General features: G+C 63.4%; 16 non-coding genes across 16 annotated transcripts; all 16 read left to right on the forward strand.

Annotated features, from left to right (window-relative positions):
* Positions 1–75: 75 nt before the first annotated feature.
* LOC138223667 (U2 spliceosomal RNA) lies at positions 76–266 on the forward strand. Its single transcript, XR_011182059.1, has one exon. It is a non-coding gene; the product is annotated as a U2 spliceosomal RNA (small nuclear RNA).
* Positions 267–1083: 817 nt separating this feature from the next.
* LOC138223668 (U2 spliceosomal RNA) lies at positions 1084–1274 on the forward strand. Its single transcript, XR_011182060.1, has one exon. It is a non-coding gene; the product is annotated as a U2 spliceosomal RNA (small nuclear RNA).
* Positions 1275–2091: 817 nt separating this feature from the next.
* On the forward strand, positions 2092–2282 carry LOC138223669 (U2 spliceosomal RNA). The gene has a single exon (XR_011182061.1). It is a non-coding gene; the product is annotated as a U2 spliceosomal RNA (small nuclear RNA).
* An 817-nt stretch (positions 2283–3099) lies between these two features.
* Positions 3100–3290, forward strand: LOC138223670 (U2 spliceosomal RNA). Its single transcript, XR_011182062.1, has one exon. It is a non-coding gene; the product is annotated as a U2 spliceosomal RNA (small nuclear RNA).
* Positions 3291–4109: 819 nt separating this feature from the next.
* Positions 4110–4300, forward strand: LOC138223671 (U2 spliceosomal RNA). The gene has a single exon (XR_011182063.1). It is a non-coding gene; the product is annotated as a U2 spliceosomal RNA (small nuclear RNA).
* Positions 4301–5117: 817 nt separating this feature from the next.
* On the forward strand, positions 5118–5308 carry LOC138223672 (U2 spliceosomal RNA). Its single transcript, XR_011182064.1, has one exon. It is a non-coding gene; the product is annotated as a U2 spliceosomal RNA (small nuclear RNA).
* An 815-nt stretch (positions 5309–6123) lies between these two features.
* On the forward strand, positions 6124–6314 carry LOC138223673 (U2 spliceosomal RNA). The gene has a single exon (XR_011182065.1). It is a non-coding gene; the product is annotated as a U2 spliceosomal RNA (small nuclear RNA).
* An 816-nt stretch (positions 6315–7130) lies between these two features.
* On the forward strand, positions 7131–7321 carry LOC138223674 (U2 spliceosomal RNA). The gene has a single exon (XR_011182066.1). It is a non-coding gene; the product is annotated as a U2 spliceosomal RNA (small nuclear RNA).
* Positions 7322–8138: 817 nt separating this feature from the next.
* LOC138223675 (U2 spliceosomal RNA) lies at positions 8139–8329 on the forward strand. Its single transcript, XR_011182067.1, has one exon. It is a non-coding gene; the product is annotated as a U2 spliceosomal RNA (small nuclear RNA).
* Positions 8330–9149: 820 nt separating this feature from the next.
* Positions 9150–9340, forward strand: LOC138223676 (U2 spliceosomal RNA). The gene has a single exon (XR_011182068.1). It is a non-coding gene; the product is annotated as a U2 spliceosomal RNA (small nuclear RNA).
* An 818-nt stretch (positions 9341–10158) lies between these two features.
* LOC138223677 (U2 spliceosomal RNA) lies at positions 10159–10349 on the forward strand. The gene has a single exon (XR_011182069.1). It is a non-coding gene; the product is annotated as a U2 spliceosomal RNA (small nuclear RNA).
* Positions 10350–11162: 813 nt separating this feature from the next.
* Positions 11163–11353, forward strand: LOC138223678 (U2 spliceosomal RNA). The gene has a single exon (XR_011182070.1). It is a non-coding gene; the product is annotated as a U2 spliceosomal RNA (small nuclear RNA).
* Positions 11354–12170: 817 nt separating this feature from the next.
* LOC138223679 (U2 spliceosomal RNA) lies at positions 12171–12361 on the forward strand. The gene has a single exon (XR_011182071.1). It is a non-coding gene; the product is annotated as a U2 spliceosomal RNA (small nuclear RNA).
* Positions 12362–13178: 817 nt separating this feature from the next.
* Positions 13179–13372, forward strand: LOC138223360 (U2 spliceosomal RNA). Its single transcript, XR_011181808.1, has one exon. It is a non-coding gene; the product is annotated as a U2 spliceosomal RNA (small nuclear RNA).
* An 817-nt stretch (positions 13373–14189) lies between these two features.
* On the forward strand, positions 14190–14380 carry LOC138223680 (U2 spliceosomal RNA). The gene has a single exon (XR_011182072.1). It is a non-coding gene; the product is annotated as a U2 spliceosomal RNA (small nuclear RNA).
* An 816-nt stretch (positions 14381–15196) lies between these two features.
* Positions 15197–15387, forward strand: LOC138223681 (U2 spliceosomal RNA). The gene has a single exon (XR_011182073.1). It is a non-coding gene; the product is annotated as a U2 spliceosomal RNA (small nuclear RNA).
* The last annotated feature ends 210 nt before the right edge of the window (positions 15388–15597 follow it).

Genomic DNA, 15597 nt, shown 5'->3' on the forward strand with positions numbered 1-15597 from the left:
GGCTCCCGAGGCGTCGGCCTGCGCCGCTGCGCGCCAGCCGGACGCCCGCGCGCCCGCCCAAGGCCGGCGTCGGGCATCGCTTCTCGGCCTTTTGGCTAAGATCAAGTGTAGTATCTGTTCTTATCAGTTTAATATCTGATACGTCCCCCATCGGGGGACCACATATTAAACGGATTTTTGGAACAGGGAGCTGGATCAGGAGCTTGCTCCGTCCTCTCCACGCATCGGCCCGGTATTGCAGCGCCTCCGGGAGCGGTGCACCACCTTCTCTCAGCGGTGAAAAGACAGACGTAGCTAGCAAGCAAGCAAGCAAGCAAGCAAGCGAGGTGGACTGGAGCTCCTTCTTCTCGGGTCTCGTCTCTCGTCCATCTGTGTGTCTCTCTCTCCCCCTCCCCCTCCCCGTCTCCGTTCCCGTGCTCCCTCTGTGCACTTTCCCGCGTCTCGACTCTCTGGGCAAGCAGGCCGGCCCCCTTTTCGGCTCCCGTGCGTTTTCCCTCCAAAAAACTTAGTTTTTTCAGCCTTTTCCCAGGGAGGCAGGCGTGGCTTTTGTGTGTGTGTGTGTGTGTGTGTGTATGTGTGTGTGTGTGTGTGTGTGTCCCCGTCCTCGCAGGCGGGCCCCTTTCGACAGCCGGGCGGTTTCCCTCCAAAAAACTTAGTATATACACCTTTTCTTCCTTTTTTTCCGGCAGGCGGGCAGGCGCGCGCGTCTGTGTGTGTGTGTGTCCCCGTCCCTCCCGAGAGAGCGCTGCCCCTTGCCTCTGCCCGCAGGTGCCGACGGTCCGCTTTCGCTTGCAGCTCGCTCGGCACAGCTGCTGCTGGTGGGAGGGGCCTAAGCTAAGGAGGCCGGCCGGCTGGCGCCCCCCTGCGGCTGCGGTCGTTGTCGGGCCGTTGACAGGAGATCCAAGAGCAGGGCCCCCGCCCGGGACTGGCGGGCAGGCAGGCGAGCAAGCAGGCAGGCAAGAGAGGGGGAGAGCGGAGTCCGGGCGGCCGGCAGCCGCGTGCGGACCGGGCTCCCGAGGCGTCGGCCTGCGCCGCTGCGCGCCAGCCGGACGCCCGCGCGCCCGCCCAAGGCCGGCGTCGGGCATCGCTTCTCGGCCTTTTGGCTAAGATCAAGTGTAGTATCTGTTCTTATCAGTTTAATATCTGATACGTCCCCCATCGGGGGACCACATATTAAACGGATTTTTGGAACAGGGAGCTGGATCAGGAGCTTGCTCCGTCCTCTCCACGCATCGGCCCGGTATTGCAGCGCCTCCGGGAGCGGTGCACCACCTTCTCTCAGCGGTGAAAAGACAGACGTAGCTAGCAAGCAAGCAAGCAAGCAAGCAAGCGAGGTGGACTGGAGCTCCTTCTTCTCGGGTCTCGTCTCTCGTCCATCTGTGTGTCTCTCTCTCCCCCTCCCCCTCCCCGTCTCCGTTCCCGTGCTCCCTCTGTGCACTTTCCCGCGTCTCGACTCTCTGGGCAAGCAGGCCGGCCCCCTTTTCGGCTCCCGTGCGTTTTCCCTCCAAAAAACTTAGTTTTTTCAGCCTTTTCCCAGGGAGGCAGGCGTGGCTTTTGTGTGTGTGTGTGTGTGTGTGTGTATGTGTGTGTGTGTGTGTGTGTGTCCCCGTCCTCGCAGGCGGGCCCCTTTCGACAGCCGGGCGGTTTCCCTCCAAAAAACTTAGTATATACACCTTTTCTTCCTTTTTTTCCGGCAGGCGGGCAGGCGCGCGCGTCTGTGTGTGTGTGTGTCCCCGTCCCTCCCGAGAGAGCGCTGCCCCTTGCCTCTGCCCGCAGGTGCCGACGGTCCGCTTTCGCTTGCAGCTCGCTCGGCACAGCTGCTGCTGGTGGGAGGGGCCTAAGCTAAGGAGGCCGGCCGGCTGGCGCCCCCCTGCGGCTGCGGTCGTTGTCGGGCCGTTGACAGGAGATCCAAGAGCAGGGCCCCCGCCCGGGACTGGCGGGCAGGCAGGCGAGCAAGCAGGCAGGCAAGAGAGGGGGAGAGCGGAGTCCGGGCGGCCGGCAGCCGCGTGCGGACCGGGCTCCCGAGGCGTCGGCCTGCGCCGCTGCGCGCCAGCCGGACGCCCGCGCGCCCGCCCAAGGCCGGCGTCGGGCATCGCTTCTCGGCCTTTTGGCTAAGATCAAGTGTAGTATCTGTTCTTATCAGTTTAATATCTGATACGTCCCCCATCGGGGGACCACATATTAAACGGATTTTTGGAACAGGGAGCTGGATCAGGAGCTTGCTCCGTCCTCTCCACGCATCGGCCCGGTATTGCAGCGCCTCCGGGAGCGGTGCACCACCTTCTCTCAGCGGTGAAAAGACAGACGTAGCTAGCAAGCAAGCAAGCAAGCAAGCAAGCGAGGTGGACTGGAGCTCCTTCTTCTCGGGTCTCGTCTCTCGTCCATCTGTGTGTCTCTCTCTCCCCCTCCCCCTCCCCGTCTCCGTTCCCGTGCTCCCTCTGTGCACTTTCCCGCGTCTCGACTCTCTGGGCAAGCAGGCCGGCCCCCTTTTCGGCTCCCGTGCGTTTTCCCTCCAAAAAACTTAGTTTTTTCAGCCTTTTCCCAGGGAGGCAGGCGTGGCTTTTGTGTGTGTGTGTGTGTGTGTGTGTATGTGTGTGTGTGTGTGTGTGTGTCCCCGTCCTCGCAGGCGGGCCCCTTTCGACAGCCGGGCGGTTTCCCTCCAAAAAACTTAGTATATACACCTTTTCTTCCTTTTTTTCCGGCAGGCGGGCAGGCGCGCGCGTCTGTGTGTGTGTGTGTCCCCGTCCCTCCCGAGAGAGCGCTGCCCCTTGCCTCTGCCCGCAGGTGCCGACGGTCCGCTTTCGCTTGCAGCTCGCTCGGCACAGCTGCTGCTGGTGGGAGGGGCCTAAGCTAAGGAGGCCGGCCGGCTGGCGCCCCCCTGCGGCTGCGGTCGTTGTCGGGCCGTTGACAGGAGATCCAAGAGCAGGGCCCCCGCCCGGGACTGGCGGGCAGGCAGGCGAGCAAGCAGGCAGGCAAGAGAGGGGGAGAGCGGAGTCCGGGCGGCCGGCAGCCGCGTGCGGACCGGGCTCCCGAGGCGTCGGCCTGCGCCGCTGCGCGCCAGCCGGACGCCCGCGCGCCCGCCCAAGGCCGGCGTCGGGCATCGCTTCTCGGCCTTTTGGCTAAGATCAAGTGTAGTATCTGTTCTTATCAGTTTAATATCTGATACGTCCCCCATCGGGGGACCACATATTAAACGGATTTTTGGAACAGGGAGCTGGATCAGGAGCTTGCTCCGTCCTCTCCACGCATCGGCCCGGTATTGCAGCGCCTCCGGGAGCGGTGCACCACCTTCTCTCAGCGGTGAAAAGACAGACGTAGCTAGCAAGCAAGCAAGCAAGCAAGCAAGCGAGGTGGACTGGAGCTCCTTCTTCTCGGGTCTCGTCTCTCGTCCATCTGTGTGTCTCTCTCTCCCCCTCCCCCTCCCCGTCTCCGTTCCCGTGCTCCCTCTGTGCACTTTCCCGCGTCTCGACTCTCTGGGCAAGCAGGCCGGCCCCCTTTTCGGCTCCCGTGTGCGTTTTCCCTCCAAAAAACTTAGTTTTTTCAGCCTTTTCCCAGGGAGGCAGGCGTGGCTTTGTGTGTGTGTGTGTGTGTGTGTGTATGTGTGTGTGTGTGTGTGTGTGTGCCCCGTCCTCGCAGGCGGGCCCCTTTCGACAGCCGGGCGGTTTCCCTCCAAAAAACTTAGTATATACACCTTTTCTTCCTTTTTTTCCGGCAGGCGGGCAGGCGCGCGCGTCTGTGTGTGTGTGTGTCCCCGTCCCTCCCGAGAGAGCGCTGCCCCTTGCCTCTGCCCGCAGGTGCCGACGGTCCGCTTTCGCTTGCAGCTCGCTCGGCACAGCTGCTGCTGGTGGGAGGGGCCTAAGCTAAGGAGGCCGGCCGGCTGGCGCCCCCCTGCGGCTGCGGTCGTTGTCGGGCCGTTGACAGGAGATCCAAGAGCAGGGCCCCCGCCCGGGACTGGCGGGCAGGCAGGCGAGCAAGCAGGCAGGCAAGAGAGGGGGAGAGCGGAGTCCGGGCGGCCGGCAGCCGCGTGCGGACCGGGCTCCCGAGGCGTCGGCCTGCGCCGCTGCGCGCCAGCCGGACGCCCGCGCGCCCGCCCAAGGCCGGCGTCGGGCATCGCTTCTCGGCCTTTTGGCTAAGATCAAGTGTAGTATCTGTTCTTATCAGTTTAATATCTGATACGTCCCCCATCGGGGGACCACATATTAAACGGATTTTTGGAACAGGGAGCTGGATCAGGAGCTTGCTCCGTCCTCTCCACGCATCGGCCCGGTATTGCAGCGCCTCCGGGAGCGGTGCACCACCTTCTCTCAGCGGTGAAAAGACAGACGTAGCTAGCAAGCAAGCAAGCAAGCAAGCAAGCGAGGTGGACTGGAGCTCCTTCTTCTCGGGTCTCGTCTCTCGTCCATCTGTGTGTCTCTCTCTCCCCCTCCCCCTCCCCGTCTCCGTTCCCGTGCTCCCTCTGTGCACTTTCCCGCGTCTCGACTCTCTGGGCAAGCAGGCCGGCCCCCTTTTCGGCTCCCGTGCGTTTTCCCTCCAAAAAACTTAGTTTTTTCAGCCTTTTCCCAGGGAGGCAGGCGTGGCTTGTGTGTGTGTGTGTGTGTGTGTGTGTATGTGTGTGTGTGTGTGTGTGTGTCCCCGTCCTCGCAGGCGGGCCCCTTTCGACAGCCGGGCGGTTTCCCTCCAAAAAACTTAGTATATACACCTTTTCTTCCTTTTTTTCCGGCAGGCGGGCAGGCGCGCGCGTCTGTGTGTGTGTGTGTCCCCGTCCCTCCCGAGAGAGCGCTGCCCCTTGCCTCTGCCCGCAGGTGCCGACGGTCCGCTTTCGCTTGCAGCTCGCTCGGCACAGCTGCTGCTGGTGGGAGGGGCCTAAGCTAAGGAGGCCGGCCGGCTGGCGCCCCCCTGCGGCTGCGGTCGTTGTCGGGCCGTTGACAGGAGATCCAAGAGCAGGGCCCCCGCCCGGGACTGGCGGGCAGGCAGGCGAGCAAGCAGGCAGGCAAGAGAGGGGGAGAGCGGAGTCCGGGCGGCCGGCAGCCGCGTGCGGACCGGGCTCCCGAGGCGTCGGCCTGCGCCGCTGCGCGCCAGCCGGACGCCCGCGCGCCCGCCCAAGGCCGGCGTCGGGCATCGCTTCTCGGCCTTTTGGCTAAGATCAAGTGTAGTATCTGTTCTTATCAGTTTAATATCTGATACGTCCCCCATCGGGGGACCACATATTAAACGGATTTTTGGAACAGGGAGCTGGATCAGGAGCTTGCTCCGTCCTCTCCACGCATCGGCCCGGTATTGCAGCGCCTCCGGGAGCGGTGCACCACCTTCTCTCAGCGGTGAAAAGACAGACGTAGCTAGCAAGCAAGCAAGCAAGCAAGCAAGCGAGGTGGACTGGAGCTCCTTCTTCTCGGGTCTCGTCTCTCGTCCATCTGTGTGTCTCTCTCTCCCCCTCCCCCTCCCCGTCTCCGTTCCCGTGCTCCCTCTGTGCACTTTCCCGCGTCTCGACTCTCTGGGCAAGCAGGCCGGCCCCCTTTTCGGCTCCCGTGCGTTTTCCCTCCAAAAAACTTAGTTTTTTCAGCCTTTTCCCAGGGAGGCAGGCGTGGCTTTTGTGTGTGTGTGTGTGTGTATGTGTGTGTGTGTGTGTGTGTGTGTGTCCCCGTCCTCGCAGGCGGGCCCCTTTCGACAGCCGGGCGGTTTCCCTCCAAAAAACTTAGTATATACACCTTTTCTTCCTTTTTTTCCGGCAGGCGGGCAGGCGCGCGCGTCTGTGTGTGTGTGTGTCCCCGTCCCTCCCGAGAGAGCGCTGCCCCTTGCCTCTGCCCGCAGGTGCCGACGGTCCGCTTTCGCTTGCAGCTCGCTCGGCACAGCTGCTGCTGGTGGGAGGGGCCTAAGCTAAGGAGGCCGGCCGGCTGGCGCCCCCCTGCGGCTGCGGTCGTTGTCGGGCCGTTGACAGGAGATCCAAGAGCAGGGCCCCCGCCCGGGACTGGCGGGCAGGCAGGCGAGCAAGCAGGCAGGCAAGAGAGGGGGAGAGCGGAGTCCGGGCGGCCGGCAGCCGCGTGCGGACCGGGCTCCCGAGGCGTCGGCCTGCGCCGCTGCGCGCCAGCCGGACGCCCGCGCGCCCGCCCAAGGCCGGCGTCGGGCATCGCTTCTCGGCCTTTTGGCTAAGATCAAGTGTAGTATCTGTTCTTATCAGTTTAATATCTGATACGTCCCCCATCGGGGGACCACATATTAAACGGATTTTTGGAACAGGGAGCTGGATCAGGAGCTTGCTCCGTCCTCTCCACGCATCGGCCCGGTATTGCAGCGCCTCCGGGAGCGGTGCACCACCTTCTCTCAGCGGTGAAAAGACAGACGTAGCTAGCAAGCAAGCAAGCAAGCAAGCAAGCGAGGTGGACTGGAGCTCCTTCTTCTCGGGTCTCGTCTCTCGTCCATCTGTGTGTCTCTCTCTCCCCCTCCCCCTCCCCGTCTCCGTTCCCGTGCTCCCTCTGTGCACTTTCCCGCGTCTCGACTCTCTGGGCAAGCAGGCCGGCCCCCTTTTCGGCTCCCGTGCGTTTTCCCTCCAAAAAACTTAGTTTTTTCAGCCTTTTCCCAGGGAGGCAGGCGTGGCTTTGTGTGTGTGTGTGTGTGTGTGTGTATGTGTGTGTGTGTGTGTGTGTGTCCCCGTCCTCGCAGGCGGGCCCCTTTCGACAGCCGGGCGGTTTCCCTCCAAAAAACTTAGTATATACACCTTTTCTTCCTTTTTTTCCGGCAGGCGGGCAGGCGCGCGCGTCTGTGTGTGTGTGTGTCCCCGTCCCTCCCGAGAGAGCGCTGCCCCTTGCCTCTGCCCGCAGGTGCCGACGGTCCGCTTTCGCTTGCAGCTCGCTCGGCACAGCTGCTGCTGGTGGGAGGGGCCTAAGCTAAGGAGGCCGGCCGGCTGGCGCCCCCCTGCGGCTGCGGTCGTTGTCGGGCCGTTGACAGGAGATCCAAGAGCAGGGCCCCCGCCCGGGACTGGCGGGCAGGCAGGCGAGCAAGCAGGCAGGCAAGAGAGGGGGAGAGCGGAGTCCGGGCGGCCGGCAGCCGCGTGCGGACCGGGCTCCCGAGGCGTCGGCCTGCGCCGCTGCGCGCCAGCCGGACGCCCGCGCGCCCGCCCAAGGCCGGCGTCGGGCATCGCTTCTCGGCCTTTTGGCTAAGATCAAGTGTAGTATCTGTTCTTATCAGTTTAATATCTGATACGTCCCCCATCGGGGGACCACATATTAAACGGATTTTTGGAACAGGGAGCTGGATCAGGAGCTTGCTCCGTCCTCTCCACGCATCGGCCCGGTATTGCAGCGCCTCCGGGAGCGGTGCACCACCTTCTCTCAGCGGTGAAAAGACAGACGTAGCTAGCAAGCAAGCAAGCAAGCAAGCAAGCGAGGTGGACTGGAGCTCCTTCTTCTCGGGTCTCGTCTCTCGTCCATCTGTGTGTCTCTCTCTCCCCCTCCCCCTCCCCGTCTCCGTTCCCGTGCTCCCTCTGTGCACTTTCCCGCGTCTCGACTCTCTGGGCAAGCAGGCCGGCCCCCTTTTCGGCTCCCGTGCGTTTTCCCTCCAAAAAACTTAGTTTTTTCAGCCTTTTCCCAGGGAGGCAGGCGTGGCTTTTGTGTGTGTGTGTGTGTGTGTGTATGTGTGTGTGTGTGTGTGTGTGTGTCCCCGTCCTCGCAGGCGGGCCCCTTTCGACAGCCGGGCGGTTTCCCTCCAAAAAACTTAGTATATACACCTTTTCTTCCTTTTTTTCCGGCAGGCGGGCAGGCGCGCGCGTCTGTGTGTGTGTGTGTCCCCGTCCCTCCCGAGAGAGCGCTGCCCCTTGCCTCTGCCCGCAGGTGCCGACGGTCCGCTTTCGCTTGCAGCTCGCTCGGCACAGCTGCTGCTGGTGGGAGGGGCCTAAGCTAAGGAGGCCGGCCGGCTGGCGCCCCCCTGCGGCTGCGGTCGTTGTCGGGCCGTTGACAGGAGATCCAAGAGCAGGGCCCCCGCCCGGGACTGGCGGGCAGGCAGGCGAGCAAGCAGGCAGGCAAGAGAGGGGGAGAGCGGAGTCCGGGCGGCCGGCAGCCGCGTGCGGACCGGGCTCCCGAGGCGTCGGCCTGCGCCGCTGCGCGCCAGCCGGACGCCCGCGCGCCCGCCCAAGGCCGGCGTCGGGCATCGCTTCTCGGCCTTTTGGCTAAGATCAAGTGTAGTATCTGTTCTTATCAGTTTAATATCTGATACGTCCCCCATCGGGGGACCACATATTAAACGGATTTTTGGAACAGGGAGCTGGATCAGGAGCTTGCTCCGTCCTCTCCACGCATCGGCCCGGTATTGCAGCGCCTCCGGGAGCGGTGCACCACCTTCTCTCAGCGGTGAAAAGACAGACGTAGCTAGCAAGCAAGCAAGCAAGCAAGCAAGCGAGGTGGACTGGAGCTCCTTCTTCTCGGGTCTCGTCTCTCGTCCATCTGTGTGTCTCTCTCTCCCCCTCCCCCTCCCCGTCTCCGTTCCCGTGCTCCCTCTGTGCACTTTCCCGCGTCTCGACTCTCTGGGCAAGCAGGCCGGCCCCCTTTTCGGCTCCCGTGCGTTTTCCCTCCAAAAAACTTAGTTTTTTCAGCCTTTTCCCAGGGAGGCAGGCGTGGCTTTTGTGTGTGTGTGTGTGTGTGTGTGTATGTGTGTGTGTGTGTGTGTGTGTCCCCGTCCTCGCAGGCGGGCCCCTTTCGACAGCCGGGCGGTTTCCCTCCAAAAAACTTAGTATATACACCTTTTCTTCCTTTTTTTCCGGCAGGCGGGCAGGCGCGCGCGTCTGTGTGTGTGTGTTGTGTCCCCGTCCCTCCCGAGAGAGCGCTGCCCCTTGCCTCTGCCCGCAGGTGCCGACGGTCCGCTTTCGCTTGCAGCTCGCTCGGCACAGCTGCTGCTGGTGGGAGGGGCCTAAGCTAAGGAGGCCGGCCGGCTGGCGCCCCCCTGCGGCTGCGGTCGTTGTCGGGCCGTTGACAGGAGATCCAAGAGCAGGGCCCCCGCCCGGGACTGGCGGGCAGGCAGGCGAGCAAGCAGGCAGGCAAGAGAGGGGGAGAGCGGAGTCCGGGCGGCCGGCAGCCGCGTGCGGACCGGGCTCCCGAGGCGTCGGCCTGCGCCGCTGCGCGCCAGCCGGACGCCCGCGCGCCCGCCCAAGGCCGGCGTCGGGCATCGCTTCTCGGCCTTTTGGCTAAGATCAAGTGTAGTATCTGTTCTTATCAGTTTAATATCTGATACGTCCCCCATCGGGGGACCACATATTAAACGGATTTTTGGAACAGGGAGCTGGATCAGGAGCTTGCTCCGTCCTCTCCACGCATCGGCCCGGTATTGCAGCGCCTCCGGGAGCGGTGCACCACCTTCTCTCAGCGGTGAAAAGACAGACGTAGCTAGCAAGCAAGCAAGCAAGCAAGCAAGCGAGGTGGACTGGAGCTCCTTCTTCTCGGGTCTCGTCTCTCGTCCATCTGTGTGTCTCTCTCTCCCCCTCCCCCTCCCCGTCTCCGTTCCCGTGCTCCCTCTGTGCACTTTCCCGCGTCTCGACTCTCTGGGCAAGCAGGCCGGCCCCCTTTTCGGCTCCCGTGCGTTTTCCCTCCAAAAAACTTAGTTTTTTCAGCCTTTTCCCAGGGAGGCAGGCGTGGCTTTGTGTGTGTGTGTGTGTGTGTGTGTATGTGTGTGTGTGTGTGTGTGTGTGTCCCCGTCCTCGCAGGCGGGCCCCTTTCGACAGCCGGGCGGTTTCCCTCCAAAAAACTTAGTATATACACCTTTTCTTCCTTTTTTTCCGGCAGGCGGGCAGGCGCGCGCGTCTGTGTGTGTGTGTGTCCCCGTCCCTCCCGAGAGAGCGCTGCCCCTTGCCTCTGCCCGCAGGTGCCGACGGTCCGCTTTCGCTTGCAGCTCGCTCGGCACAGCTGCTGCTGGTGGGAGGGGCCTAAGCTAAGGAGGCCGGCCGGCTGGCGCCCCCCTGCGGCTGCGGTCGTTGTCGGGCCGTTGACAGGAGATCCAAGAGCAGGGCCCCCGCCCGGGACTGGCGGGCAGGCAGGCGAGCAAGCAGGCAGGCAAGAGAGGGGGAGAGCGGAGTCCGGGCGGCCGGCAGCCGCGTGCGGACCGGGCTCCCGAGGCGTCGGCCTGCGCCGCTGCGCGCCAGCCGGACGCCCGCGCGCCCGCCCAAGGCCGGCGTCGGGCATCGCTTCTCGGCCTTTTGGCTAAGATCAAGTGTAGTATCTGTTCTTATCAGTTTAATATCTGATACGTCCCCCATCGGGGGACCACATATTAAACGGATTTTTGGAACAGGGAGCTGGATCAGGAGCTTGCTCCGTCCTCTCCACGCATCGGCCCGGTATTGCAGCGCCTCCGGGAGCGGTGCACCACCTTCTCTCAGCGGTGAAAAGACAGACGTAGCTAGCAAGCAAGCAAGCAAGCAAGCAAGCGAGGTGGACTGGAGCTCCTTCTTCTCGGGTCTCGTCTCTCGTCCATCTGTGTGTCTCTCTCTCCCCCTCCCCCTCCCCGTCTCCGTTCCCGTGCTCCCTCTGTGCACTTTCCCGCGTCTCGACTCTCTGGGCAAGCAGGCCGGCCCCCTTTTCGGCTCCCGTGCGTTTTCCCTCCAAAAAACTTAGTTTTTTCAGCCTTTTCCCAGGGAGGCAGGCGTGGCTTTTGTGTGTGTGTGTGTGTGTGTGTATGTGTGTGTGTGTGTGTGTGTCCCCGTCCTCGCAGGCGGGCCCCTTTCGACAGCCGGGCGGTTTCCCTCCAAAAAACTTAGTATATACACCTTTTCTTCCTTTTTTTCCGGCAGGCGGGCAGGCGCGCGCGTCTGTGTGTGTGTGTGTCCCCGTCCCTCCCGAGAGAGCGCTGCCCCTTGCCTCTGCCCGCAGGTGCCGACGGTCCGCTTTCGCTTGCAGCTCGCTCGGCACAGCTGCTGCTGGTGGGAGGGGCCTAAGCTAAGGAGGCCGGCCGGCTGGCGCCCCCCTGCGGCTGCGGTCGTTGTCGGGCCGTTGACAGGAGATCCAAGAGCAGGGCCCCCGCCCGGGACTGGCGGGCAGGCAGGCGAGCAAGCAGGCAGGCAAGAGAGGGGGAGAGCGGAGTCCGGGCGGCCGGCAGCCGCGTGCGGACCGGGCTCCCGAGGCGTCGGCCTGCGCCGCTGCGCGCCAGCCGGACGCCCGCGCGCCCGCCCAAGGCCGGCGTCGGGCATCGCTTCTCGGCCTTTTGGCTAAGATCAAGTGTAGTATCTGTTCTTATCAGTTTAATATCTGATACGTCCCCCATCGGGGGACCACATATTAAACGGATTTTTGGAACAGGGAGCTGGATCAGGAGCTTGCTCCGTCCTCTCCACGCATCGGCCCGGTATTGCAGCGCCTCCGGGAGCGGTGCACCACCTTCTCTCAGCGGTGAAAAGACAGACGTAGCTAGCAAGCAAGCAAGCAAGCAAGCAAGCGAGGTGGACTGGAGCTCCTTCTTCTCGGGTCTCGTCTCTCGTCCATCTGTGTGTCTCTCTCTCCCCCTCCCCCTCCCCGTCTCCGTTCCCGTGCTCCCTCTGTGCACTTTCCCGCGTCTCGACTCTCTGGGCAAGCAGGCCGGCCCCCTTTTCGGCTCCCGTGCGTTTTCCCTCCAAAAAACTTAGTTTTTTCAGCCTTTTCCCAGGGAGGCAGGCGTGGCTTTTGTGTGTGTGTGTGTGTGTGTGTGTATGTGTGTGTGTGTGTGTGTGTGTCCCCGTCCTCGCAGGCGGGCCCCTTTCGACAGCCGGGCGGTTTCCCTCCAAAAAACTTAGTATATACACCTTTTCTTCCTTTTTTTCCGGCAGGCGGGCAGGCGCGCGCGTCTGTGTGTGTGTGTGTCCCCGTCCCTCCCGAGAGAGCGCTGCCCCTTGCCTCTGCCCGCAGGTGCCGACGGTCCGCTTTCGCTTGCAGCTCGCTCGGCACAGCTGCTGCTGGTGGGAGGGGCCTAAGCTAAGGAGGCCGGCCGGCTGGCGCCCCCCTGCGGCTGCGGTCGTTGTCGGGCCGTTGACAGGAGATCCAAGAGCAGGGCCCCCGCCCGGGACTGGCGGGCAGGCAGGCGAGCAAGCAGGCAGGCAAGAGAGGGGGAGAGCGGAGTCCGGGCGGCCGGCAGCCGCGTGCGGACCGGGCTCCCGAGGCGTCGGCCTGCGCCGCTGCGCGCCAGCCGGACGCCCGCGCGCCCGCCCAAGGCCGGCGTCGGGCATCGCTTCTCGGCCTTTTGGCTAAGATCAAGTGTAGTATCTGTTCTTATCAGTTTAATATCTGATACGTCCCCCATCGGGGGACCACATATTAAACGGATTTTTGGAACAGGGAGCTGGATCAGGAGCTTGCTCCGTCCTCTCCACGCATCGGCCCGGTATTGCAGCGCCTCCGGGAGCGGTGCACCACCTTCTCTCAGCGGTGAAAAGACAGACGTAGCTAGCAAGCAAGCAAGCAAGCAAGCAAGCGAGGTGGACTGGAGCTCCTTCTTCTCGGGTCTCGTCTCTCGTCCATCTGTGTGTCTCTCTCTCCCCCTCCCCCTCCCCGTCTCCGTTCCCGTGCTCCCTCTGTGCACTTTCCCGCGTCTCGACTCTCTGGGCAAGCAGGCCGGCCCCCTTTTCGGCTCCCGTGCGTTTTCCCTCCAAAAAACTTAGTTTTTTCAGCCTTTTCCCAGGGAGGCAGGCGTGGCTTTTGTGTGTGTGTGTGTGTGTGTGTGTATGTGTGTGTGTGTGTGTGTGTGTCCCCGTCCTCGCAGGCGGGCCCCTTTCGACAGCCGGGCGGTTTCCCTCCAAAAAACTTAGTATATACACCTTTTCTTCCTTTTTTTCCGGCAGGCGGGCAGGCGCGCGCGTCTGTGTGTGTGTGTGTCCCCGTCCCTCCCGAGAGAGCGCTGCCCCTTGCCTCTGCCCGCAGGTGCCGACGGTCCGCTTTCGCTTGCAGCTCGCTCGGCACAGCTGCTGCTGGTGGGAGGGGCCTAAGCTAAGGAGGCCGGCCGGCTGGCGCCCCCCTGCGGCTGCGGTCGTTGTCGGGCCGTTGACAGGAGATCCAAGAGCAGGGCCCCCGCCCGGGACTGGCGGGCAGGCAGGCGAGCAAGCAGGCAGGCAAGAGAGGGGGAGAGCGGAGTCCGGGCGGCCGGCAGCCGCGTGCGGACCGGGCTCCCGAGGCGTCGGCCTGCGCCGCTGCGCGCCAGCCGGACGCCCGCGCGCCCGCCCAAGGCCGGCGTCGGGCATCGCTTCTCGGCCTTTTGGCTAAGATCAAGTGTAGTATCTGTTCTTATCAGTTTAATATCTGATACGTCCCCCATCGGGGGACCACATATTAAACGGATTTTTGGAACAGGGAGCTGGATCAGGAGCTTGCTCCGTCCTCTCCACGCATCGGCCCGGTATTGCAGCGCCGCCTCCGGGAGCGGTGCACCACCTTCTCTCAGCGGTGAAAAGACAGACGTAGCTAGCAAGCAAGCAAGCAAGCAAGCAAGCGAGGTGGACTGGAGCTCCTTCTTCTCGGGTCTCGTCTCTCGTCCATCTGTGTGTCTCTCTCTCCCCCTCCCCCTCCCCGTCTCCGTTCCCGTGCTCCCTCTGTGCACTTTCCCGCGTCTCGACTCTCTGGGCAAGCAGGCCGGCCCCCTTTTCGGCTCCCGTGCGTTTTCCCTCCAAAAAACTTAGTTTTTTCAGCCTTTTCCCAGGGAGGCAGGCGTGGCTTTTGTGTGTGTGTGTGTGTGTGTGTGTATGTGTGTGTGTGTGTGTGTGTGTCCCCGTCCTCGCAGGCGGGCCCCTTTCGACAGCCGGGCGGTTTCCCTCCAAAAAACTTAGTATATACACCTTTTCTTCCTTTTTTTCCGGCAGGCGGGCAGGCGCGCGCGTCTGTGTGTGTGTGTGTCCCCGTCCCTCCCGAGAGAGCGCTGCCCCTTGCCTCTGCCCGCAGGTGCCGACGGTCCGCTTTCGCTTGCAGCTCGCTCGGCACAGCTGCTGCTGGTGGGAGGGGCCTAAGCTAAGGAGGCCGGCCGGCTGGCGCCCCCCTGCGGCTGCGGTCGTTGTCGGGCCGTTGACAGGAGATCCAAGAGCAGGGCCCCCGCCCGGGACTGGCGGGCAGGCAGGCGAGCAAGCAGGCAGGCAAGAGAGGGGGAGAGCGGAGTCCGGGCGGCCGGCAGCCGCGTGCGGACCGGGCTCCCGAGGCGTCGGCCTGCGCCGCTGCGCGCCAGCCGGACGCCCGCGCGCCCGCCCAAGGCCGGCGTCGGGCATCGCTTCTCGGCCTTTTGGCTAAGATCAAGTGTAGTATCTGTTCTTATCAGTTTAATATCTGATACGTCCCCCATCGGGGGACCACATATTAAACGGATTTTTGGAACAGGGAGCTGGATCAGGAGCTTGCTCCGTCCTCTCCACGCATCGGCCCGGTATTGCAGCGCCTCCGGGAGCGGTGCACCACCTTCTCTCAGCGGTGAAAAGACAGACGTAGCTAGCAAGCAAGCAAGCAAGCAAGCAAGCGAGGTGGACTGGAGCTCCTTCTTCTCGGGTCTCGTCTCTCGTCCATCTGTGTGTCTCTCTCTCCCCCTCCCCCTCCCCGTCTCCGTTCCCGTGCTCCCTCTGTGCACTTTCCCGCGTCTCGACTCTCTGGGCAAGCAGGCCGGCCCCCTTTTCGGCTCCCGTGCGTTTTCCCTCCAAAAAACTTAGTTTTTTCAGCCTTTTCCCAGGGAGGCAGGCGTGGCTTTGTGTGTGTGTGTGTGTGTGTGTATGTGTGTGTGTGTGTGTGTGTGTGTCCCCGTCCTCGCAGGCGGGCCCCTTTCGACAGCCGGGCGGTTTCCCTCCAAAAAACTTAGTATATACACCTTTTCTTCCTTTTTTTCCGGCAGGCGGGCAGGCGCGCGCGTCTGTGTGTGTGTGTGTCCCCGTCCCTCCCGAGAGAGCGCTGCCCCTTGCCTCTGCCCGCAGGTGCCGACGGTCCGCTTTCGCTTGCAGCTCGCTCGGCACAGCTGCTGCTGGTGGGAGGGGCCTAAGCTAAGGAGGCCGGCCGGCTGGCGCCCCCCTGCGGCTGCGGTCGTTGTCGGGCCGTTGACAGGAGATCCAAGAGCAGGGCCCCCGCCCGGGACTGGCGGGCAGGCAGGCGAGCAAGCAGGCAGGCAAGAGAGGGGGAGAGCGGAGTCCGGGCGGCCGGCAGCCGCGTGCGGACCGGGCTCCCGAGGCGTCGGCCTGCGCCGCTGCGCGCCAGCCGGACGCCCGCGCGCCCGCCCAAGGCCGGCGTCGGGCATCGCTTCTCGGCCTTTTGGCTAAGATCAAGTGTAGTATCTGTTCTTATCAGTTTAATATCTGATACGTCCCCCATCGGGGGACCACATATTAAACGGATTTTTGGAACAGGGAGCTGGATCAGGAGCTTGCTCCGTCCTCTCCACGCATCGGCCCGGTATTGCAGCGCCTCCGGGAGCGGTGCACCACCTTCTCTCAGCGGTGAAAAGACAGACGTAGCTAGCAAGCAAGCAAGCAAGCAAGCAAGCGAGGTGGACTGGAGCTCCTTCTTCTCGGGTCTCGTCTCTCGTCCATCTGTGTGTCTCTCTCTCCCCCTCCCCCTCCCCGTCTCCGTTCCCGTGCTCCCTCTGTGCACTTTCCCGCGTCTCGACTCTCTGGGCAAGCAGGCCGGCCCCCTTTTC

Source organism: Lepisosteus oculatus, chromosome 16 (genome assembly GCF_040954835.1).
Source record: "Lepisosteus oculatus isolate fLepOcu1 chromosome 16, fLepOcu1.hap2, whole genome shotgun sequence".
NCBI lineage: Eukaryota > Metazoa > Chordata > Actinopteri > Semionotiformes > Lepisosteidae > Lepisosteus > Lepisosteus oculatus.